We start from the raw sequence: 25,777 nt of genomic DNA, 5'->3' as shown, positions 1-25,777 counted from the left end.
CTTGCTCCAGATGGGGTGAGACCAGTGGAGTATCTTAGATGGCCACTCACAAGCTTTTAAGACCACAGATGCTACTCACCAAAGTAGAATGTAGAACATTTATCTATAAACTGTTATGCCAATTGAGCCAGATGTTCCCCGACCAAATTACTGGGCTGAGGGCTGTGGGGACCATGGTCTCAGGGAACATATCATAAACTGTTTTAATCCACAAATATATATTGATTGTTCTATCACTGCTATTGAGTTGACTCTGACTCATGGTGACCTTATGTACAAAAAACAAAATGTCTCCCAGTCCTGTGTCATCCTCACAATCCCCTGCATGTTCACGTTCATCATTGTGGCTACTGTGCTAATCCATCTCACCGCAGGTCGTCCTTGCTGGCCCTTTACTTCACCAAATATGATATCCTCCTCCAGTGTTTGATTCCTCCTGGTGAAGTGTCCAAAGCAAGCCAGTTGGACAATGTTCTCTTGTGATCCATGAGGTTTTCATTGGCTAATTTTCAGAAGTAGATTACCAGGCCTTTCATCCTAGTCTGTCTCAGTCTGGCAGCTCTGCTGAAACCTATCCAGCATGGGTAACTCTGCTGGTATTTTAAATTCTGGTGGCATAGCTTCCAGCATCATAGCAACATCGGTCCACCACAGTACTACAAATACATATGCATATAAAAACTCATTGCCTTGAAGTTGATTCTGACTCATAGTGACCCTAAAGGGCAGAGTAGAACTACCTCATAGGGTTTCCAAGGAATGGCTGGTTTGGTTTAGAACTGCTGACCCTTTGGTTAGCTGCCAAACACTTAACCACTGCAACACCAGGGCCCCATATACACATATATAAATATATACATATCATATATACTACTGTTTATGATATATGTGGTTGTATGTATATATAGTATATATGATTTTGAAATTCTATCAACTAAAGTTCTAGTCTATGTTTTATTTTTTTAAAGTATTTTCCAGAGACTCTTCTATTAACATTTGACTCTTTGAGACATACAATCCAATTATATTTTGAGTGAAAAAATGCAGCATGTTTTTATCACATAGCTTAGGGAGATGGCTGAGATTGGATGCCGGTTGAAAACTAGATGAGATTTAGGGCTCTAAATCCTTCATGTTTCTTTCTTTAAACATGGGAACCTGGAGTCTGGCCCAAATTTAGTAGTTCAGACTCTTGTTGGCTGCAAGGATCAGATCATCAGCGTACTCATTCTAGAGTAGGTGGAACAATCTAGGACTGGACAGGAATATTTGCAGTTGGATCTCAGAAACAACTGCAGCCAGGGAGTTGAACATCACCAAGTGTCTCTCATTGATCTTATACTACTTAAATAAAACTTTTTCTCTCTCAGTACAGCCCAGCTTTCTCCACGTAGCCAGATACATGGTCAATGACATTTTCTGGGCTTTACAGCTTAAAAATTCAGCCACCAGAATAGAGTGGCTACTTCTCTTTATGGACCAGGCTCAAATAGCTTGAGAACAGCACTGATAGTTTCAATGTGGAACAGATGCCCATCTATGCAGCAATACCTTTCAAGTGGAGAACCATGGGAAACAAGCATGAATATGGTAGTTTCTAAACCAGTCAGTGGGAGAAAGATGTGGTAGTCTGCTTCCGTAAAGATTACAGCCTTGGAAACCCTATGGAGCAATTCTACTCTGTCCTATAGGTCACTATGAGTCAGAATCGACTTGATAGCAATGGATTTGGTTTTGGTTTTAAACCACTCAGGAAGGAGGAATAGGAAAATGTAAACATTGCAATTCTTAATGTTTGGGAAATGGGCAAGTGTAGCTCCCAGAAGGAGGAGATTGTTGCTTTTAGAAGAAGTGAAGAGTATAGGGCGTAAAAAACTATGAGTGTGTACTACAAAAAGCCATAGCTAATTAATGGCCAATCTAGAAATCCCCCCAAACCAAACCCACTGACGTTGAATTGATTCCTACTCACAGAGACCCTATAAGACAGAGTGGAACTGCCTCATAGAGTTTCCAAGGCTGTAATGTTTACGGAAGCAGACTGCCATATCTTTCTCCTGCGGAGCAGCTTGTGGGTTTGAACCACTGACCTTTTGGTTAGCAGCTGAGAACTTTAACCACTGAACCACCAGGCCGATCTAGAACTTGAATTTAAATCATTAGAAAGCTATTTTAGTGTTCTTTCAGATTCTCCACAATGTTTGCTCTCAGATGTGACCAAAAGCACTAAATGATTCAATATCTCAGAACAGTAAAAGACTGATTTGGGCATCTCACTGAAAAAAAGGTACAATTTAGTATGGCACTGCTAAAACTATGATTTGTGGAGATCAACTCGAGTGACCTTTCCTAATTGCATACGATTAACTTCCTTGTTTTTTAAATATCAAAATGCATTATTAGGTTACATTGCAAAGTGATCAAAACAACAAACATAAGCTGTGCATTGATTATCCCACTTCTAACACCCCTTTATCTTTTTACATTCTAGTGTCCTAAATAGCTGGCTCCATGAAAAATATGTATTACCTCACTCCTATTTTACACAAAAATTGATTTTAGGGAGTTCAAAGACATAAATGTGAAAGATAAAACACTCAATCTTGTAGAAAAAATCATAGGAAATATGTTCATGATAAAATTGACCACTATTTTTTAAAGAGAATATAGAAAGCACCAAATATAAAATAAATTGGATGAACTGGATTTCATTTAAAGCAAGAACTTTTGTTCATCAAGTTAAGCATCATTAAGACACTGAAAAGGCAAGCTACCTTTCAGAGAAAATATTTGAATTTCATATATCTGACAATTCTATATTGAAAATATATAAAGAATTATAAATTAATACACAATTAAAATGGGTAAAAGACTTATCAGCCACTTACTAAAAAAATATATATTTGTGGCCAAAGAGCATATGAAAAAGTGCTTAACATTATTAGTTATCAGGGAAATACAAATTAAAGCTATTGTAAGATAGTATATTCCACCCATAAGAAAAGCTAAAATTAATAAAATCTCACAATATCAAGTGTTGGCAAGGATGTGGATCTTCACATTGTTGGTGAGATTATAAATTGAGACACTCACTTTGAATACCACTTGGCAAGAAACCAAGACAGAGCTTTAAGAAATTATTGGAATTGAAAGAGAGATAAAGAATTATATTGCATTCAGGTAAAAAATAAATTATAAACAATGAGTAGAATGAAAAGGGGGTTGGTCTTAAAACACTTCTCAATAATAGTCTATGACATGAGACTTTCGGGAGACTAATATCTTCAAAGTTGTTAAAGAAAAATATGTAACTCAATAATTTTTAATGCAGCTAACTTTAAATAAGAAGGTATTATAGAGAATTGAAGAAGTCAGAGAATACTGCCCCTCTTCTCTGCCTTTCTTGAAAAGTAAGCAAAATAAAATTACAAAAAAAAAGAAAAATCTATGTTCATTTTTTTTGGAGCATTGAATCCATTGACATATAGATATATAAAATCAAACAAATACAAAAAACCCAAAACAACAAAAATGAAACAATCCTTTGGGGGATTATTGTTGCAGAGTAAATGTTTAGAGAATTCTCTTAAGGAAATAATACCTTTTGGTGTAAAGCAGCAATTTATCTCAAATTCCATTGTGGGATTTTTTTTTTTTTTTTAAACAGGCTTTAGGTTTTGGAACAATTTTAAGATTTACTGAAAAATAGAGCAGATAGTACAGAGTATACACCCTGCACCCAGTTTTCCTACTGTTAAAATCTAACATTAGTATGACAATATTGTTACATTATTAGTAACTAAAGTCAATAATTTATTACAAATTTCTTAGTGTTCGCTTAATGCCCTTTTTTCCTTTCCCAGGATCTTATCCAGGATACCACAGTACATTTAGTTGTCATAAATCCTTAAGCTCCTCTTGGCTGTGACAGTTTCTCAGGCTTTGCTTGTTTTTGGTGACTCTGACAGTCCTGAAGAGTAATAATCAGGCATTTTGTAGGATGACCCTACACTGGAATTTGTTTGATATTTTTCTCATAACTAGACTAGGATAATGGTTTTGGGAAAGAAGATCACAGATGTAAAAGTATAATTTTTATCACATTATATCAAAATTTTTATCACATAATATCAAGAATACACACTATCAATATGATTTATGACTATTGATGTTGACCTTGATTTTCTGCCTGAGGTGGTTGTCAGATTTCTCCACTATAAAGTTACTGCCCCCACATACTGTATTCTTTGGAAGTAAGTAACTATGTGCAGTCCATGCTATGCTCCTTTTGCTTGAGAGTGGAGTATTATTATAGATTGAATTGCATCCTCCCAAAATATGTGTCTCCATGTGTCTGTCAGTTTGTTGTACTGTGGGGGCCTGCGTGTTCCTGTGATGCTGAAAGCTATGCCACGGGTATTCAAATACCAGCAGGACCACCCATGGTGGACAGGTTTCAGCTGAGCTTCAAGACTAAGACAGACTAGGAAGAAGGAGCTTGCAGTCTACTTCTGAAAAAAATTAGCCAGTGAAAACGTTATGAATAGCAGTCGAACACTGTCTGATACAATTTCTCAGGCTTTCCTTGTTTTTGGTGACTTTGAAAGTCTTAAAAAGTAAAGATCACGCATTTGTAGAATGACCCTATATTGGAATTCATTTGATATTTTTCTCACAACTAGACTGGGATAATGGTTTTGAGGAAGAAGTTCACAGATGTAAAAGTACAATTTAAATCAGATAATATCAAAATTTTCATCACATGATATCAAGAATACATACTATCAATATGATTTATGACTATTGATGTCGACCTTGATCTTCTGGCTGATGAGCACCTCAGGTAGGAAGGCCCTCAAAATATGACTGGGGAAGAGCTGCCTCCTCAAACTAGAGTCGACTTTAATGATATGAATGGGGTCAAGCTTTTGGGACCTTCATTTGCTGATGTGGCATGACTCAAAATGAGAAGAAACAGCTGCAAACATCTATTAATAATTGGAACGTGGAATGTATGAAGTATGAACCTAGAAAAATTGGAAATTGTCAAAAATGAAATGGAACGCATAAACATTGATATCCTAGGCATTAGTGAGTTGAAATAGACTGTATTGGCCATTTTGAATTGGACAGTTGGATTACTATGCCAGAAATGAAAAATTGAAGAGGAATGGCGTTGCATTCATTGTCAAAAAAGAACATTTCAAGATCTATCCTGAACTACAATGCTGTCAGTGATAGGATAATATCCATATGCCAACAAGGAAGACCATTAAAAACCACTATTATTCAAATTTATGCACCAACCACTAAGGCAAAAGATGAAGAAACTGAAGATTTTTGCCAATTTCTTCAGTCTGAAATTAATCGAATCAGGATGCATTGATAATTACTGGTGATTGGAATGCGAAAGTTGGAAACAAAGAGGAAGGAATTGGTAGTTGGAAAATATGGCCTTGGTGATGAAACAGTGCTGGAGATCAAATAATAGAATTTTGCAAGACCAATGACTTCTTCATTGCAATACCTTTTTTTGACAACATGAAGCAAGTATACACGTGGACCTTGCCAGATGGAATACACAGGAATCAAATTGACTACATCTGTGGAAAGAGCCAATGGAAAAGCTAAATATCATCAGTCAGAACAAGGCCAGGGGCCAACTGCACAACAGACCATCAATTGCTCATATGCAAGTTCAAGTTGAAGCTGAAGAAAATTAGAAAAGTCCAAGGGAGTCAAAGTACAACCTTAAGTATATCCTACCTGAATTTAGAGACCAACTCAAGATTACATTTAACGCATTGAACACTAATGACAGAAGACCAGAAGAGCTGTGGAATGACATTAAAGGCATCATACAAGAAGAAAGCAAGAGGTCATTAAAAAGACAGGAAAGAAAGAGAAGACCAAAGTGGATGTCAGAAGAGACTCTGAAACTTGCTCTTGAACGTGGAGTAGCTAGAGCTAATGGCAGAAACAATAAAGAGTCGAACAGAAGATTTCAAAGGGTGGCTCGAGAAGACAAAGTAAAGTATTATAATGAAATGTGCAAAGACCTGGAGTTAGAAAACCAAAAGGGAAGAACTCGCTCAGCATTTCTCAAGCTGAAAGAACTGAAGAAAAAAATTCAAGACTTAGAGTTGCAATATTGAAGGATTCTATGGGGAAAATATTAAACAATGCAGAAAGCATCAAACGAAGATGGAAGGAATATACAGAGTCACCATACCAAAAAAAAAATTGGTTGACTTTCAAGCATTTCAGGAGGTAGCATATTATGAAGAACTGATGGTACTGAAGGAAGAAGTCAAGCTACACTGAAGGCATTGGTGAAAAACAAGGCTCCAGGAATTGATGGAATACCAGTTGAGATGTTTCAACAAACGGGTGCAGCACTGGAAGTGCTCACTTGTTTATGCCAAGAAATTTGGAAGACAGCTACGTGGCCAACCGACTGGAAGAGATCCATATTTAGGCATATTCCAAGGAAAGTGATCCAACCAAATGTGAAAATCATTGAAAAATATTAATATCACACACAAGTAAAATTTTCTGAAGATCAATCAAAAGCAGTTGTAGCACTACATGGATAGGGAACTGCCAGAAATTCAAGCCAGATTCAGAAGAGGACATGGAACCAGGGATATCACTGCTGATGTCAGATGGATCCTGGCTGAAAGCAGCGATACCACAAAGATGCTTATCTGTTGTTTCATTGACTATGCAAAGGCATTTGACCTCGTGGATCATAATAAATTATGGATAACATTGTGAAGAATGGGAATTGCAGAACACTTAATTGTGCTCATGAGGAAACTGTACATAGATCAAGAGGCAGCCATTCGAAGAGAACAAGGGGATACTGCATGGTTTAAAGTCAGGAAAGTTGTGTGTCAAGGTTGTATCCTTTCACAATACTTATTCAGTCTTCGGAGCCCTGACAGGGCAGAGGTTAAGAGATTGTCTACTAAACAAAGGATAAGGAGTTCGAATCCACCAGCTGCTCTTGGGAAACCTATGGGGCAGTTCTACTCTGTCTTATAGGGTTGATAAGAGTCAGTGTCAACTCGACAGCAACAGGTTTATTCAATCTGTACGCTGAGCAAATAATCCGAGAAGCTGGACTGTATGAAGAAGAACAGGGCATCATGATTGAAGGAAGACTCCTTAACAACCTGCATTATGCAGATGAGCCAACCTTGCTTGCCGAAAGTGAAGTGGGCTTAAAACACTTACTGATGAAGATCAAAGACTATAGCCTTCAGTATGAATTACACCTCAACATAAAGAAAACAAAAATCCTCTCAACTGGACCAATAAGCAGCATCATGATAAACAGAGAAAAGATTGAAATTGTCAAGGACTTCATTTTACTTGGATCCACAATCAACACCCATGGAAGCAGCAGTTAGGAAATCAGATGACATGTTGCATTGGGCAAATCCACTGCAAAAGACCTTTTTAAAGTGTTAGAATGCAAAGGTGTTACTTTAAGGACTAAGGTGGGCCTGATCCAAGCCACAGTGTTTTCAATTGCCTCACATGCATAGGAAAGCTGGACAATGAATAAGGAAGACCAAAGAAGAATTGATGCCTTTTAATTATGGTGTTGGCGAAGAATTTTGAATATACCATGGACTGCCAAAAGAACGAACAAATCTGTCTTGGAAGAAGTACAGCCAGAATGCTCCTTAGAAGTGTCCGTGGAGAAGGACATCATGCTTGGTAAAGTACAGGGTCAGCAAAAAAGAGGAAGACCCTCAATGAGATGGATTGACACCGTGGCTGCAACAATGGACTCAAACATAACAAGGATCCTGAGAATGGCACAGGACTGGGCAGTGTTTGGTTCTGTTGTACATAGCGTTGCTATGAGTCAGAACCGACTTAAGGGCACCTCACAACAAAAATTACAAAATATGTGTTGTAATCGTAGCCCCTATATTTGTCAATGTAATTCCATTCGAGAACAGGGTATTCTTTGTGTTAATGAGGCCCCATCAGTGTACGGTGTGTCCTAAACCTAATTGTTGCTGAGTTACAAGGAGGAACACAGAGACAGAGACAAACAAGCACAAAATGGGAAAGATAGACACTATGTGAAGACTGCCAAGGAAATGAGGAACAGAAACTGAGACAAAGATCTTCTCCCATAGCCTACGGAGGGAGAGCATTCCCCTAGAACTAAAAAACCAAGAAAATAAAACCCATTGCCATGGAATCGACTCTAATTCATAATGACTCTATAGGACACTGGGTTTCCAAGGCTATAAATCTTTACAGAAGCAGAATGCCACATCTTTCTCCCTCGTAGTGCCTGGTGGGTTCAAACTGCCAACCTTTCTGTAACCAGTGGAGCAATTAACCACTGAGCCACCGGGGTTCCTTCTCCAGTGCCCTGAATTCGAACTTCTAGTCTCCTAAACTGTGAGAAAACAAATATCTATTCTGTTAAGCCACCCTTTTATGGCATTTGTGTTATGGCAGTAGTAAGACAAGCATCTACATAAATTTTTTGGAATTCCTCTACATAGAAGATTTGTTTCTCTTCCCCATCCATTATTCAACTACTTATTTATATCAGTATGGGTGTTTATTTTATACTTTGGGTTACAATCTAATACTCTTTTATTTTTATTTTTTGTTCAAATTGTTCCAGCTTTGGCTATGGGGAGCCCTTTCAGTTGGTTTCTGTGATCATTTGACATACCCCCATCAATGTGTGTGTGCGGTTGTTTTTTGAGCATTGCTTTTAGTGGTTAAGAGCTCAACTGCTAACCAAAAGATCGGCAGTTCTAATCCACCAGCTGCTCCTTGGAAACCCTATGGGAAGTTCTACTCTGTCCTGTAGGGTTGCTATGAGTCAGAATCTACTTGACAGATTTGGTTACTTTCTGAGGAGCCCTGGTAGCACAACGGTTAGGCTCTTGGCTGCTAACCGAAAGGTCGGCAGTTCTAACCCACCATCCACTCCATGGGAGAAAAGACCTGGTGACGTGCTCCCATAAAAGCTATAGTCTAGGAAACCCTATGGGGGCAATTCTATTCTGTCCTACAGGGTCGATATGAGTCAGAATCGACTGGATGACACAGTACAACAACAAGCTTTACTTTCTGATACTGCAAGATGCCCTAGGATCATCTTGTATATTTCCAGCCCCAGTTCTAGAATTAGCAATTTATCAGAGGAGTCCTGGTTTCTTTAGTTGGAGACTGGCATTAGAAACCACAATCTGGGTGCTAGGTAATTAATAAGGTATCCTTTATTTTTATAAAGTTTTACTATTAATTTCTAAGTTCAATAAGTACTTTGCTATGTTTAAAAGAAACAAATTTCATTTTGACTACTTCTTTATTTACAGGATACAAAGACGATGAGAGAGACAAAACATGACAACCAGAATAGAGAAAGAAATAACCTGGAGAATACTCCTAATTTTCTGCTCAGCAGTGGCTAATGTTGTTATTCTCTTGGTGTTTATTACTTACATCCACTCAGTTTGACTGATCTTCATGGGGTCTACCCTTCTGCCCACTAAAACCTGACTGCCTGTTTTTGTCTTTGATTCATGTGTTGGCTGTTTCTCATTTAGGGTGGGTTTGTAGCACACCAACACCAAGGACAATGAATGCAGAAAGGAGACATCAGTATAAAACTGGGAGGTAGAGGGGAGAGAGGGAGACAAAAGACCCTAGGAGGATTCTAACTGAAAAACGAACAAATAGCTTTTGTTTTTCTCTTTTAAGTTTTGAAGTCCACTTATTATAAGTAGTATTCTTGGCTGGAAATTCCCAAACAGTCACAATGACTAGAGTCTGGTAGTGGCTTAAATACATTTCCCAGTAGACTTCTAACTCTTGTTCCAGAATGGAAGGTTACTGAACTTGCATAATCTTAGTGAGAGGCTTGAGAGCTGGATTTTTCTCATGGAAAGGATATTTTCTGAATAAATTCATTGTGGGAATGCAAATGTTTGGGCAATTGCCCAAGGGAGGCCTAAGGCTGTGCAACTGTGCATTTGCCACATTCCAAATCCTAACAAGTCAGTACTGGCCTCTTTATCTCTTTATTAACTATCCCCAGGGTCCCACATTCCTGGGGCATTGAGTCATCACTATAATCATCATTTTGGAATCAATGGTTTAAGCTTAATATTAAGATCAAATATCATGACATTCTGACTGTACAGTACATATACTTCACTTAAGAAATTATGTTAGAAGTACATACATTTTTTGTAATGATTTACTATTTTTAAGGTAGTTTCTTACCTATTAGGTCACTGTGTCCTGATGAGAATACTATGCAGCCGACAAGGCAGGTATCCTGAATGTATATTAGCAATGACAAGCAACTTATTTTCTAGCATCATGTGATTAAATTACAAATAAGTGAGAAAAGAAGGACTAAATCCTAAATTATATTATTCTAGAGCCTCCTTAAAATGAACAAGATTTAGGGAACAGAGACCAAAGTCCAATTCAGTAAAATATGAGCTACAAATATATTAATTACTTACATCTCTATATGTTTCTTTCTCTTTGAAATACCACCTATTTTTGTGACTTGAGAAAATGGTTAGGTAATATCACCAAGGGAACTATAGGATAAAAATCAGTTTTTCTAATCTGCTAATTGCACAAGTATAATTCATTGTAAGTTTTTACTGTGATCATTATTATAATTTTTGATTCAGTGACTTGCCTAAATGTTTTTAATTCCTGGTTTACACTCTATATTTCAGTTTTAAGTGACTGTATTTATTACTGTAAAAATGTTTTCACATTGCTATTTTCATATATACATAAGAAGTTGGCTTTTGGCCCAAATTTTAGCTAACCACATTAGAGAAGGGCATAAATTGTAACACAGGGAACCTGAGGGTTTTCCCCTTACACTGGGGACTAAGCAAAGAAGTTCACCCAGCAGTCAAAGCCTGACGAAATAGATTAGAACAAGCCTAAACAAGGGCACATCTAAAATAGGGACTTAAAAATCTGTCAAGTATTATATTTTCTCTTTTATCCTAGTACATTTAAAGGAAGTGGAAACCACATATACACACATTAAAAAAAAAGGCTGAAACCAGAGTTGAAAAGAGTGTATTCCTATTTCATTTCATTTGAGCCCCATTTAAAATTCGTAGTTATAGTCAACTATTGAATTATTTAGATTAATTTTCATATTGTAGATTTAAGTCTTTGTTTAGATTTTCTCCCTAAATGCCTACTTTTAAGCCATTTCATCACCACAGAGATGGTTAAATTAATGTCATTTTGATAATAACAATAATAATGCAAATAGCAGTTTCCACTACTAAATCTTTACTATTTTATTTTTCTCACTTATATCTCACACTCACCCTAAAATTATGGTATTTTATCCTCATTTGATGAATGAAAGAAACAGTGCTTTAAAATGATAAAATAAATTGTCTAAGAAAATAGCTTGTAAGTAAGTGGCAAAGTAGGTATCCCTGACTCTGAAGAACATGCCTATAATCATTATTCTACACTGTCAGATTTTTTAAAATACTGGTGGTTAAAGAAAATTTAAATCTTAGTGAACATAAATTTGCACATTAATCTGTGGATTTATTAGTGTCATTTATTATTATAAAAATAGTCAGTAAGGATTTGAAAAGGCAGTCACCAACTTACAGTGGGAACCATGTTCCAAATCATGTTCCTAAGTCAGTTTTTGAACTCTGAGTGTACGCAGTTATAAGTAAAATTTATATTTGTAGGCCACCCAATCCCAAACCCACTGCTGTCCAGTCGATTTCCACTCATAGTGACTCCATAGGGTTTCCAAGACTGTACATCTTTATGGAAGCAGACTGCCACATCTTTCTCCTGCGAAGCCACTGGTGGTTTCGAACTGCTCACCTTTTGGTAAGCAATCGAACACTTTAACCACTGAGCCATCAGGGCTCCTTACTGATAGGGCAGCTGGTGAAAATAAATAAATAAATAAATAAAATAAAGCCTGTTTAACTGCTTACGGAAGGCAACCTTCAAAGAACAGATCCAGGTATGAGAGAGGGCAATAATGTTGATTCAGATTTAGTTTACGTTGGCTTTGCTTTGTGATCACTACTTGAAATGGATCCTCTCTAGTTAAGGATACCTGTGATTTTGTGGATATAGCTTGTTTATACCACTCTGCTTTTTCAAGAAGTTGTTTCTAAACTTCATTGGTAAATTTTTCTTAAAACTTAGGGTAATCTGCCCTTTTATCATTAAACTGGGGCAGGAGATGCATCAGCCCTAGAGTCTAGTTACTAACATGAAAGCCAATTCCTTCCTTCCTTCACAGCAACACACTCATGTTCCATTTTTGCTACATTATTAAGCTTGAGGCAGAAATGGCCATGGCCTAGCACACTCTTATAGGAAATGTAGAATTCACCTACATAAGGACAGTTAGTATCTGCTTCACCAAATTATATGTTTTTCCTTGGTTTCTTTTTTGTTGTTGTTTCCTAGGAGGGAATATCCGTCCTGGGAAACTAATTATTGTCTGTAAGACTTCTAATAAGAAATTGTCTGTTTTAGCTCATAAAAAGAAGGAAAGACTTGGAGGGTAAAGCAAGCCCTCTACCTACCCCTTTCGCTACCTTCAGTTCTCAACTGTAATCACATCTATTCACATGTTACAGAGCAGAAGGTACATCCATATAAGTCAATTCTTGTTACCTGAAATTGAGGAATACTTTTTTCTCAGCCAGGTAGTTGTGTGGGCTAAATAACTATGAAATTACTCAGAAGTTTTGTTTAAAAATTGGAGATTTTTTTGTAATTTTGTATCATAACCTTTGTATAATGAATATTCTAAGGGCCTTCAAACTATGTAACATTTACCACTAAACTTTAGGTAAATGAGCAGTCATCAAAAATTTGCACACTGTAACATTTGGGATTTTTCTACAGATGTAGCAAATACCTCCAGAGTAGAGCCTCAAGTTTTAATGAAAGTAGTTGTGAGTTAGAGGAAATTGCTCCATTTTATTTTTCAGAATAATAAATTATCAGTGACCCAAAATCAGGCAACAGGAAAAAAAAAAAAAAAAAAGGAAGAGGCAATAAGTGTGAAAAACTGAGTTTAGTTTATCCTCAAATTAAAAAAAGCAGAGTTTGAATCATTGGCCATATTCACAGAAATACTGAACGTCTTCAACATCACCAACACCAGTGCATCATCTTCCTCATCAATAACCCTTAACGATTTGAGTTTAGTTTGGTACTAAACAAAAGGGGTTAGATAGTGACCCTTCTCTGTATAAAATTGCAAAATAAGATGGACAAACACAATGTACCAATAAATCATATCATACAATAATCAAAACCAAATATGTTGATAATCAAAACCAAATATTATCATACAATAATCAAAACCAAAGAAGTATAAGGGGATTAGTGCCATGAATAATATGAGAGTTGTAAACTGGGAAGGGTTATTATCTGGAGATGCATTTTAAGTATAGTGAAATCTTAAAAACCTTTGAAATCATGGAAAGAAAACATGATAAATTAGGACAAAGAGTGAGTAAAATGTGTGAGAAGTTTTACATGTGGAAGCTGAATGGATGGAGAACTGCACTCACATAATAAATTTTCCTAAAAGGTTAGAATTAACCTTTAATGAAAAAAATGAGGGACATTTAAGGGACAGAATTAAATAATGACACGGTTCAACGCACTTCAGATTTTCAAGCACAAAGTAACCCAACCAAGCAATTATAAAGATCTCCAGACTCATTATCATATATATATACTCTATATTCTATTTCATAACATCACACACACAGATCAAATATGAAACATAGAAAATCTGGAAAACTGTAATAACACAGACTCTAAGGGAAGTGAATACTTCAAGTTGTCACAAGCCAACAAGGTTACACGCTCAGAGGGTTTAATTAAGACAAGGGCTAAAAAACATGGATAAATCAAATGACAAAGGCATCATCAGTAATCTTGCAAAAGAGGATTTGTCAGCATGGTGGACGTAGCAGTTGGTGAGCTGGGGAGGGGATCAGAAGGCAAGTGAAACAGCAATTTATGGTATTTTATAAATCTGTGCTGAAAAGTAAGAGAGTACATTTGAGGAAAAACTTTCTGCAGTGGGTGTAGTTTTACATTTTTCTGCCATTAGCGAAGGTGAAAGAGTTAAAAAGAGAATTAGAAAGTTAAGAATCGGGAAAATGCAAACATGTAAAGATAAAGAACAAAAGGAAGGATAAAGAGGTTTGCACATAAAATCACAGAGGCCTCATCTAAGGGAGATAGCTCTATTTCATACATAAAACCAAAATAAACAGATGAGCACAAAGAGATGCAGGGAAGGCAGGTTTTCATGGTACAGCAGTGCACATGGTAGGCCCTTGTATTAGTTTCCCGGGGCTGCTTTAACAGATTACCACAAACTGAAGGGCTTAAAACACAGAAGTTTATTCTCTCAGAATTCTGGTGCCTGGAAGTCCAAAATCACGGTATCAGCAAGTTTGGTTCCTTCTGGAGTCTCAGGGAGAATTTGTTTCATATTGCCAGCAATCCTTGGTGTTCCTTGGCTTGCCACTGCATCACTCCAACTTCTGCCTCCATCATCACATGATGTTCTCCCTGTGTGTTTCTACCTCTATGTCTAAATCTCTCTTTTCTTATAAGGACATCAGTCTTACTGGATTTTGGGCTCATCCTAATCTAGTATGACTTCGTCTTAACTTGATTACATCTACAAAGACCCTATTTCCAAATAAGGTCACATTCACAGGTTCTTGGTGGACATGGAAACTGTCCACCACAGGTGACCCTGCTGGCATTTGAAATACCGGTGGCATAGCTTCCAGCATCACAGGAACATGCAGGTCACCACAGGAAGACAAACCGACGAGTGGTGGAAGATCTTCCTAACAGGCTTTAAATCAGAACCTTGATCCATAACATGTAATTCAAATTGATATTACCTTTTATTATTTAATGGATCAATAGCTAAAGCCAGGTCAATTTCCTAATTTCCCCTGTAAGTCTCTTTCCATCCCTGATTTTGACTCTGCTTAGGCAAATATATTAGAGATTTCCTAGCTTTCTGCTTCTGACTGTCTCACCATGTGGTATGAGAAAAAAAGAGTGAAGTGTTACTCTATGTATGGGAATAGCCTACAAAACATTACAATATTATTGTCATTTGGAAAAGAGAAAATTCAAGCTCAGGATGGCTGAGGTTGAATTATTAGAACCTTTTGCTTTCAGATGTATGGTGAATCAGATAACTTGCTTCCTGACTAGAAAAATGTTATGGTTCCTAATATTAAATAAAGATTTTATCCCTAAGTATATTAAACATGATGAAGCAATACTAACTGATTTTCTCACTCCTCTCACTGAAAATAACTCTGCTAGTGAAAATAAATCTTGGGGTGACAAGCCCCTGGATTTATGACTGTACTCTAGTGGAAAGAATCTGGGAGTGGGGTCCTATGAAGGGTGTGAGCTTGGTTCAAGATTGGGACTGCAGCTGTTGGTGACTATACCCATCTGTTCAGATAACATCCTGAGTTTAAATTCTCTGAATCACCAGTCATTGTTGTAAAGGAACTTGAAGCTCTGGGGGGCTGAGTCATGGTCCTCTAGGAGCCATTAACATGTTGAACTTCAGCCACTTCCATTCAGATATTAAAATGTACTGGACCAGGGAATGACCATCAATTGGTGTCATTTCCTTTTTTATTCACAGCATACAATAAATACTTCTCTTTTTCTCTTAGTTCCTCATGTTGAGTACTTAACTTGGTTAAACCATGGAGCTTGATTAGAAATAACAAATACATTTTTAAAAACTTCTACTAATTTGGGAGCATTATGTTAGTCTAAATTGCCACTCCTTATTTTCCTATCCCACTTCTACTTCACACATAATCATATAACCAGGAATCAGACAGTGTTTTCTGGCTAAATGTTCTCTAATTCTCTTGATTATAATTTTCTTGAAAATGGAGACCAAAAGTTTGATTTCTTTGTAAGCTACTTCAAGTCCTAATAATTAGGTTAATTTATAAATGATGAAAATATAGCACATTTTACAATTTTTGGATATTGCAAAGGATCTAATATATCATAATTATAGTGGATACTCAGCTTTGAAGACATTAAAAATTAAGTGTGCTTATTCAAATGTCATAAAAAAACTGAAAGATATAGTGGGTATTAAAAATTGAGAGTACATATTCAAATGTCATGATAAAACTGAAAGAGATAGTAAAATGATTTAATATCTTTCTTGCTTTCTCAAAAAGATAAAGCCTCTTCTTTTCTTAAAGAGTTTTGTCCCTAAAATATCTTCTGCCTCACCCCCTCATTCAATGTGAAGCTTATGTGACTTTGAAATATTTATGTCACCTTCTTTAGGACATATTATTGCTGGACACTTTTTGTTTCTAACTCTATATTTTGTTTTTCTTAGATACTTAATCATGTCTTAGATATACATCTCTCATGGTGATGTGCAGGCTCCTGGGGGATCTAACAAAAGCTATGGACTCTCTCCCAGAATGTAAATACCCACATGCACAGATATTTTTCACACACATTCTCGAAAAAATCCATGGACTCCGACACACCTATATTCTTACAGGTCAGGCCTTCAGCACTGTCATGGATTGAATTATGTCCCCCCAAAAATGTGTGTATCAGTTTGGGTGGGCCATGAGTCCCAGTATTGTGTGACTTTCTTATATGTTGTAAATCCTGCCTCTATGATGTTAATGAGGGAAGATGGGCAGCAGTTGTATTAGTAAGTGAGGAGAGGAACAGGGGGCCTCATACCACCAAGAAAGCAGTGCTAGGAGCAGAACGTGTCCTTTGGACCCAGGGTCCCTGTGCAGAGAAGCTCCTAGTCTGGGGGGAACATTGATGAGAAGGCCAACAGAGAGAGAAAGCCTTCCCCTGGAGCTGACATCCTGAATTTGGACTTGTAGCCTACTTTACTATGAAGAAATAAAATCTTTTCGTTAAAGCCATCCATTTGTGGTATTTCTGTTACAGCAGCAGCACTAGATGACTAAGACAAATGCCTATAAGCGAGGATTGGAGATCACTTGTATCTCTATGTCTTCTGAGTAAGAAATTAATAATACAGAATGTGGTGATGGGGAGAGTAACGTTGACACAATAGTTACACGGCAAACATAGATACCTCAGGAATTTTTCACTTTTCTTAGTAAAATTCATGATTGCAAATTTGAAAGGCTTTAAGAGTTTCAGCCAGAGGTGGCCACATATAGAAAAAAGAGCTCTCTTGCCATGTGAATCGAAGCTAGTCTAAGTTTCTCCTGATTAAACATCTTTCCTGAGCTGATATATTCTTCTGCAATTGTCTTTAAAAAAAAAGAAAAAAAAAAGCCCATGAAATGATCTTAATCTGGGCAAATCTAAAACCAGAATAAAATTATTGGTATTAATAGGAAGACCTGGGAGTTTCTAAGATAAATTGACTATCATAATTTTTTGAAAACCTGCATTAACACCCAAATTTGAGTGTCATAGTGATTTTTGTATTTTGTACCTGTTTCCTTTTCTCATAGACTGAATAGTTTTGCTGAATAATATTAAGACCACAGAATTCAAGTCAGATACATAAGAACTTGAATAATGTTCATATCCCTACATACATATCAAACCAAATTCCAATGTTAAAATATAAATTATGTCTATAGTATTTGTCATTTACCTAAGGTGGTATAAATAATTGAGCAAGATGCACCTGATGCTGTGCTTCCTTTTATTAAAAGAGAAAGTTGAAATTTCTGCTGTGTATTAACTTTCTCCAGCTTGCTACATGTGGAAGTAAGTAACCAGGAATCAGGGAAGGAAAGATAAATATGAGAAATTGTGAAAGGAAATGCTCATAAAGAGCAATCTTTAATTCTTCAGAAAATTCTGGAGGCTGTAGGTAAATAACACTGAGCACTCATATTTTTGAAGTGCCTGCTGAACAAGTGATAACTTGATTGGTTTTGAGCATGTAAAGCTCATTTGTCATCCAAAATAGAAGTGAATGAGACATTAGCTGCCCACACAACTACTGCTATCAGAAAAACATAATGAAACAAATACATTGTTTGTCTGAGAAGAAATAACTATTTTGTGAAAACATGGAAATTTGAGTTCTGCATTGTAAAAATACGTAAATGTATATCAATGTATGTACTCACTTAACATAATTCCTGGATATAACAGGCAATAAATGTGTGTTTAATCTTATCCAGGCAAGCTAATGAGCTACAGGCTATGTGCCCTTAAAATTTATCTTTCTATTTGTGTTCATTTATTGCATCGATCATTAAAATAGCCCTTCCACTTCTAACCATGATGGACTACCATGGACTGGATTTACCCTCCCAGTTGAAAAAACTGAAAAAGCAGACACAATATATGAAACTGGTTTTTAACTAATTGCCTTTCAGGCAGCAAAGGGCAGTGATGCCACAGAGACAACAAACAGAAGAGCTGAGTCCTACATTTGCTCCAGCAAACTGCCCTTAGAGTTTCCATGCTGAACTGCAGGGAGAGGGAACCCAGGAGGTGCCCAGTGATCTCCCTGAGTTGATGACACAAAGCAGGGAGTTTGGGGAGGCCAAGGTGGCAAGTTTGCAGGGCAGAATGCCAGGGAGTAGAGAGCTATATAGAGAGAAAGATCTGTAGATCTTCAGATGGTCCTCAAGGCTCAGCTGAGTACTGATCAGTGCATGCATATGAAGAAACTACCCAAGCCTCTGTAAAGAACCACCCAAAAGGATTAGAGAAGACAAGCCCAGGAGCACACATACGCTGGAGAAAGATTTCTGTTTCCAAGTGGCAAAAATATCAATTTTTAGAGCATCAAAAGTAGAGTATTCAGAAGGTTGTTTGCCTTAGTAGTGGGGGAAAAATAAACCACAGATTAAACATTGCTCTGGTCCTGCCTAACAAAGCTTAATAGCAAGATACCAAAATAGAAAACAGTTTCCATGTAATTTAACTGTATTGAATAGAGCTCAAGAATATTTATAGTAATACAATATATCCAGCAACCAACAAAGTAAAATTCACAATATCAGACATCCAAACCAAAATTACTTGGCAAGCAAAAAACAAAACAAAACAAAAAAACCAAACCTGTTGATGTCGAGTCAATTCTGACTCACAGCAATGTATCACCCAAAATCAGGGGAAAAAAATCAAACAATTAAAATGGACCCAGAAATAACACAGAAAAGGGAGTTAGTAGACAAGGATATTAAAACTGGAACTTTAAGTATAGTCCATATGTTCAAGAAGCTAGAGGAATACTGAGTGTGATAAGTAGAGATATGAAAGATAGAGAAACAATCTAAGTTTCTAGAGATGAAAAATATCAGATACTGCAGTACCTGAGATGAAGAATCCACTGGACGGGGTTATAAACAGATTAGACATTACAGAAGAAAAGATTGTAAACTTGAAGGCATACAATAGAAACTATGCAAATTGAAACATAAAGGGTAAAAATAATAAGCAGAGCATTGAGGAGTTGTACGGTAACTTTAAGCAGCCTATTAATATGAATATAATTGTAGTCCGAGAAGGAGAAAAGAGAGTACCTGAAGAATGAAAATGGCACCAACTGGAAATGTAGATCTATACAAAGGAATGAAGATGCTAGATTTAAAAATTTAAATCTCTTTTAAAAGATTATCAGTTCATCGGTTGTGGCAAGTGTGCCATACTAAAGAAAGATATTAATAACAGGAGGACCTGGGTATATGGCAACTTTTTGTACTATCTTTGAAACTTTTCTGTAAATCTAAAAGTATTCTAAAGTTAAAAGTTTATTTAAGAAGATAATTGTCTAAACAAAAATAGTAACATTAGAATGTGTGATTTATAATATATATGGAAACAAAACGTATGACAACAATAGCACAAAGGCCAGGAAAAGAAAAATGGAAGTGAACTGTTTTAAGTTTCTTATACTATAAGTGAAGTGATTTAATATCACTTGAAGATAGATGCAGATAAGTTAAAGATATATACTATAAATGCAAAAGCAACCATTAAAATAACTAAACAAAGAATTATAGCTAATAAGCCAACGAGTGCAATAAAATAATATAAAAAAAAAAAGGCATAAGTAAGTAAAAAACAAAAAACAAAGCAAATAGAGCACCAGTTGGAAGATGGTTAATTTCAAACCCAAACATATCAATTATTACACCAAATGTAACTGTTCTAAATATCCCAATTAAAAGGCAAATGTTGGCTGATTGGATCAAAAAACAATACTTAACCATATGTTGCCTAAGAAACCCACTTTATATATGAACAGACAAGTAATCTAAATGTACAAAGATGGAAAATTTTAAACCATGCTTACACTAATCTAAAGAAACTTGGGATGGCTATAAACCCATTGCCATTGAGTCGATTCCTACTTATGGTGACCCTATAGGACAGAGTCGAGCTGCCTCATATGGTTTCCAAAGAGCAGCTAGTAGATTCAAACTGTTGACTTTTTGGTTAGTGGCCAGTCTTAACCACTGTGCCACCAGGGATGGCTATACTAATATCAAATTATATTTTAAAGCAAATGATATTATCAGTGATAAAGAGGGTCATTTTGTAGTGATAAAGGGTAAAATTCATCAAGAGTATAAAACAATCTTAAGTATTTATACACTTAATAACAGAGATTAAAAACACATGAAGCAAAACTGAGAGAAGTGGAAGGGGAAATAGTCAAATTCAGAATTATAGTTAGAAATTTCAACAACAATCTCCCAAAATTCAATAAAAAATAGACAAAAGGATTTAGTAAAGACCTAAAAAATTTGATCAATACTATGTATCAACTTGATCTAACTGACAATTTTAAAACAGTTCATTATACAATATCATGATACACATTCTTTTCAAGTATATATAGAACATTTACCAAGTTAAACTGTATTCAGGCCCATAAAACAAGTCTTAATGCATTAGAACTTTCTCAAGCTATATAAAATACGTCACCTGACCTCAATCAAATTAAATTGGATATAAGTAACAAAGATATTTGGAAAATCCTCAAATACCTGAAAGCTAAATAAACTTTAAAATAGCCCATTGGTTTTCCGGGTGGTACAAATGGTTAAGAACTCAACTACTAGCCAAAAGGTTGGGAGTTCAAACCCACCCAGAGGTGCCTTCAAAGACAGGCCTAGTGATCTGCTTCTGAAATGTCACAGCCTTGAAAACCTTATGGAACAGTTCTACTCTGCACACATGGGGTTACCATGTGTTGGAATCGAACTAAAGGCAGCTAACGACAACAACAAATAACCCATGAGTCAATGTTGAAATGACAAGCAAAATTAGAAAATATTTTGAAATGAATGAAAATGAAAATACAGATAATCAAAACACAGCTAAAGCTGAAATAAGTTTATAACATTAAATGCTTATATTAGAGAAAAATAAAAGGTCTCAGATCAATGACTTCTTGTTTTATCTTAAGGAACTAGAAGAGGGAGAGAAAGTGAAACACAAAGGAAGCAGAAGAATGAAAATAATAAAAATTAGGATGGAAATTAATGAAATAGGAAAACAATAGAGAAAAATCAATGAAGCCAAAAGAACAGGAGGTGATATACAATGAGGCTGGTGGTGGGGACGCCCTGAGGGTGTGGTACTGATTAAGAGTGTCAGCACACTACACATAGTAATAAAAAATGTTATTTACATTTATCACTGTCATATTGTTGGATACTTTCACACCACTGATGTTGAAATTGCCCTAATCAACAAATATGTCTATTTGTCCAAGAGAGAATGTTACCATCACATTTTGATTGGAGAATTCCTTGCAAACATTCTAAGTCTCCCCAGAGATTTGTGGCCCACCAGATGGGACAATTGGGATAGAAGTATTGCGGCATTGGGATTTCTGTTATGGATGATACTGACCTTTTATTCTTTTATTTAAAAAATAATTTTAAAATGTGCTTATCCCAACTAAGAGGGAATGTAGAATCCCAAAGTGAGGCCCAAAGAGAGATGAAACAGCAAATATGATATGGGCCCAGTATTTTTGTTATTGTTGGTTTTGAAAAGAATAAAGGTGGAGTTGACTAGGTAGTCCTCAGCCCTTTGGTAGTTGAATCTTAGGTACTGGTTCTACATGGTACCTGCCACTTAGAGAAGTAAAGACATCCAGAAAAGGGTAGTTGGAAGATTGGGCCCCTGGATATGATATATCACACCAAGAAAACAGTCTGAGAATCTCAGAGAATCAAGAAAGATGCCCGAGCATGAAATGAACTCTCTGGAATAAACTTGCACTTTTTACTCATATTGTTGAGATTCCAGAAACAAGAATTTTAAGTCATTTCATGTCTACAGATTTCTCTTAATGAAGATGGTAACAATCAGCAAGAATTACAGCACTGCTATATTTTTATAAACAGTCTCATGATGTTAACATATTTAAAATTTTTCTTTTTTAATAAAACGGCAACCCCTTAAGGTAAATATCCCAAATAAGTTAAATGCTTTAGATGGTAAACAAAGCAACAACAACCAAAATGGTCCTGAAGACTACCTTTATTGAGAATAGATGAGTTGGATTGTAATAAATTCATAGATCATAGTAAAATAAATTGGTGATATAATTAACCCATTTTAATCATCTTAATATACTAATACATACTGAAATAGGATTTTTTGAAATTGCTGTTTCCTTTTATTTTTCATATTGTCTTTGCCTTTTTTTTGGTAAGGATACTTTGTATTTTTTCTTCATTATGTAGAGATGCCAGTTGAAATCTGTCTTAAAAATTTGTGACACTAAATTCAATAAATCAATCAGCCTTAAAGAATCTAAAAGACATTTATTATTTGATTAGTACTGGAATAAATGAAGACTTTTGAGCATGGCCTTTTTCCACCAGTAGTTTGCCATCCTGCCTACTTATCTCTTGAATTTGAACAGTGTAGATAACCAAGGTTAAAAATTTAATTCTTGAGGAAGGAGTAAATTAATGTTGTGGAAAGAGTAGTTTAATATAAAAACCAATTTTCCATTTCATATATTTTAAAAAATTTACAATTTATTACTTTATAATAGAAAATTCTCATTGAATTAGTTGTACACTCAACAAGTATACGAGGCATAGAGTTACTGATAATCAGTTGAGCAAATACCAATTAATAACACAAACAACTTGACTAGGATCCATATTTCAAAAGGGGTTTTCATCTAAGCATTGGCAGTAAAACAAGTGATTTATTGATAATCAGATTGATACCTTAAAAAACAAAACGAAACAACAACAACAAAAAACTTGTCCAATTCATCATGCCTAATACAGAATTAAATAGTAGTGTTTTAGGTCATTAACGTTCCCAACAAGATTCTATGGTCACCTGAAGATGACTAATTTGGTTCCCCAATATAACCATTCCAATTACTAAACACAAATATTTAAAATTGTACCTTAAGTCTATATTGTTAATTGTCTGTATTTACATTAATATTTTTCAGTCTCTGTTGATGCCTATAAATAAGTCTATAATTTTATTAACCTGTATTTTCAATCACCTCATATGCATGTGAAAGCTGGACAATGAATAAGGAAGACCAAAGAAGAACTGATGCTTTTGAATTATGGTATTGGAGAAGAATATGGAATATACTATGGACTGCCAGAAGAACAAACAAATCTGTCTTGGAAGAAGTACAGCCAGAATGCTCCTTAGAAGTGAGGTGGCGAGACTTGATCTCACATACTTTGGACATGTTATCAGGAAGGACCAGTGCCCAGAGAAGGACATCATGCTTGGTAAAGTAGAAGGTCAGTGAAAGAGAAGAAGACCCTCAATGAGATGGGCTGGCACAGTGGCTCCAACAATGGGCTCAAACATAGCAACGACTGTGAAGATGGCACAGGACCAGGCAGTGTTTGGTTCTGTTGTACATAGGGTCACTATGAGTCAGAACCGGCTCCATGGCACCTAACAACAACAATAGGCCCTGAATTAAACTTTCTTATTCCAATAAATTTTCAAAGACACTATTCACTCTTTAGTTTAAGGGTTAGATGTGGTATGGGTAGTATGCCTTGAAATAATCATGCAGTAGAATGATGAATTTAAAAGAATCCTGAAAATTTCCCACAAAAGGATTTTGTTAGCTTCACAATTTCTCAAAATTTTCCCAGGCTTTTTCCTCTTACATAAACAGTATGTTATACACATGAAACATGACTCTCTGGGCTCTAGTTTCCTGCTTGGGTTCTGCCCTTTTTGTTTGTTATCACGTATTATACAAAGTCATTTTGTGACTAATTTCCAGAGCACTGAGTCACAGTGTAGCTGTTGCTTATCTTTTCTTTTTTTTACACATGGCACTGGTTCTTGGCCCTTGCTTTTTTGAAATTCTTTTATATAAATGAGCTTTTCTCATAATTAAACAAATGTTTGTCTCATCATAGTTCTATCATTGTGCACTATTACATTATGGGCTCTCCTTTGCTACCAGAAGCAATGATTAATATTGTGTCATGAGCAACCAGGACAGACAGCATATCATGTAAGTATGGAATCTATGGCTTAAATTTACATAATTGTACTACAGAGGAGTTTGACCATTTGTCTTTTTACTTTTTACTTGTCTTTGGAGACTTTTAAAATATTTCTCTAGAGAGGTTAGATAATACTGGCCTAAAGATTTTAATTTAGATTAAAAGAACTCTAATGTTTATACTTCATTTTAAATGTCACTGACTAATGGCAATAAAAAAATTTCTTCTAACATATAGCTATTAGATGGTCTCTTTATTATATTTCTTTATATACTACTAAATAAAAGTTAAAGGTAAGCCAACTCTTCAAAAAAAACTTCAATCAACAGACACAATTAGTGAGTAATTGTTACTGCAACCTTAAAATTAAAAAAAAAAGGGTATATTTCATCATTTTCTTAAAAAACTGTTCATGGTCTTATAAGCATAATCACAAATCTGATTCTTTGTTTAAGAATTAAATGCAAAATGCTGAGAACTTAATTTTGCATTACAGTGTAAGTTTGCTTTGTTTACAGGGCACTATTGATTCTCATTTTAGAGGGATAGTGGTCTTCCCTTACTAGTCTTTGCCTCTTGGCACCCTGCTTTCACCCACCCCATCCCTACGCCCGCCCCTCAGAAGAAAGCAATAAAGGTTATTTCTCTGAGCTAGAAAGCATATTGCCAAGTACTCACGAGTAAAATCTCTGAAGAAAGTTCTTGGAAAGAATTTTTTCAAAACAGAGTTGAAGTTATTTTGTTTTCCCTTCCAGGCACTGAAGAGAGGCTGTATCTTTTCTACTTCTTCTCTTAAACAGATCAAGAAGCCTGGGAGTGGTGAATAATGCGAGAAATGCAATCTGATCCTGGTGGCAGTGAAAGGGCAAGTTGAGAATTTGACAATTATACAGCTAAGTCGCTCCTGTCTATTGGAGCAAACAGGGAGCCTCAGAGTCTGTTTCAGAGATCACCCGTAGTTGGGAAGAGCGTGGCTTCCTGTTTAGGTCACTCCAGCTCTGACTGTATTTAGGCTAATTTTGCCAAACTCTTCAAAAGCCTTTTCTGTTATGGAGTAAATAGACAAAAGAAAAAACTTACACTAAGATTTCAGACATTGCTATTTGTGAATAATTATCCTTTTACTTTCCAGGATTCTTTAGGTAATCAGTTAAACAACAAAAACAGCAACACTTTTTTTTCAAAGTTTTTTTTTC

The 25,777-nt window shown here is 35.9% G+C and overlaps 1 protein-coding gene across 3 annotated transcripts in view; it reads right to left on the bottom strand.

Moving 5' to 3' along the window:
• TFPI (tissue factor pathway inhibitor) overlaps window positions 1-25,373 on the bottom strand; it is a 58,562-nt gene extending 33,189 nt beyond the window's left edge. For all 3 annotated transcript variants that reach the window (XM_023739896.1, XM_023739897.1, XM_023739898.1), the window contains exon 1: window positions 25,260-25,373. The gene's annotated coding sequence lies outside the window, so the exon portion shown is untranslated. The remainder of the gene's footprint in view (window positions 1-25,259) is intronic.
• Window positions 25,374-25,777: the final 404 nt, after the last annotated feature.

Source organism: Trichechus manatus, unplaced genomic scaffold (assembly GCF_000243295.1).
Source record: "Trichechus manatus latirostris isolate Lorelei unplaced genomic scaffold, TriManLat1.0 scaffold00142, whole genome shotgun sequence".
Taxonomy (NCBI): domain Eukaryota; kingdom Metazoa; phylum Chordata; class Mammalia; order Sirenia; family Trichechidae; genus Trichechus; species Trichechus manatus.
The sequence above is the reverse complement of the archived record's forward strand: the minus strand, read 5'-3'. Positions and strand labels throughout refer to the sequence as shown.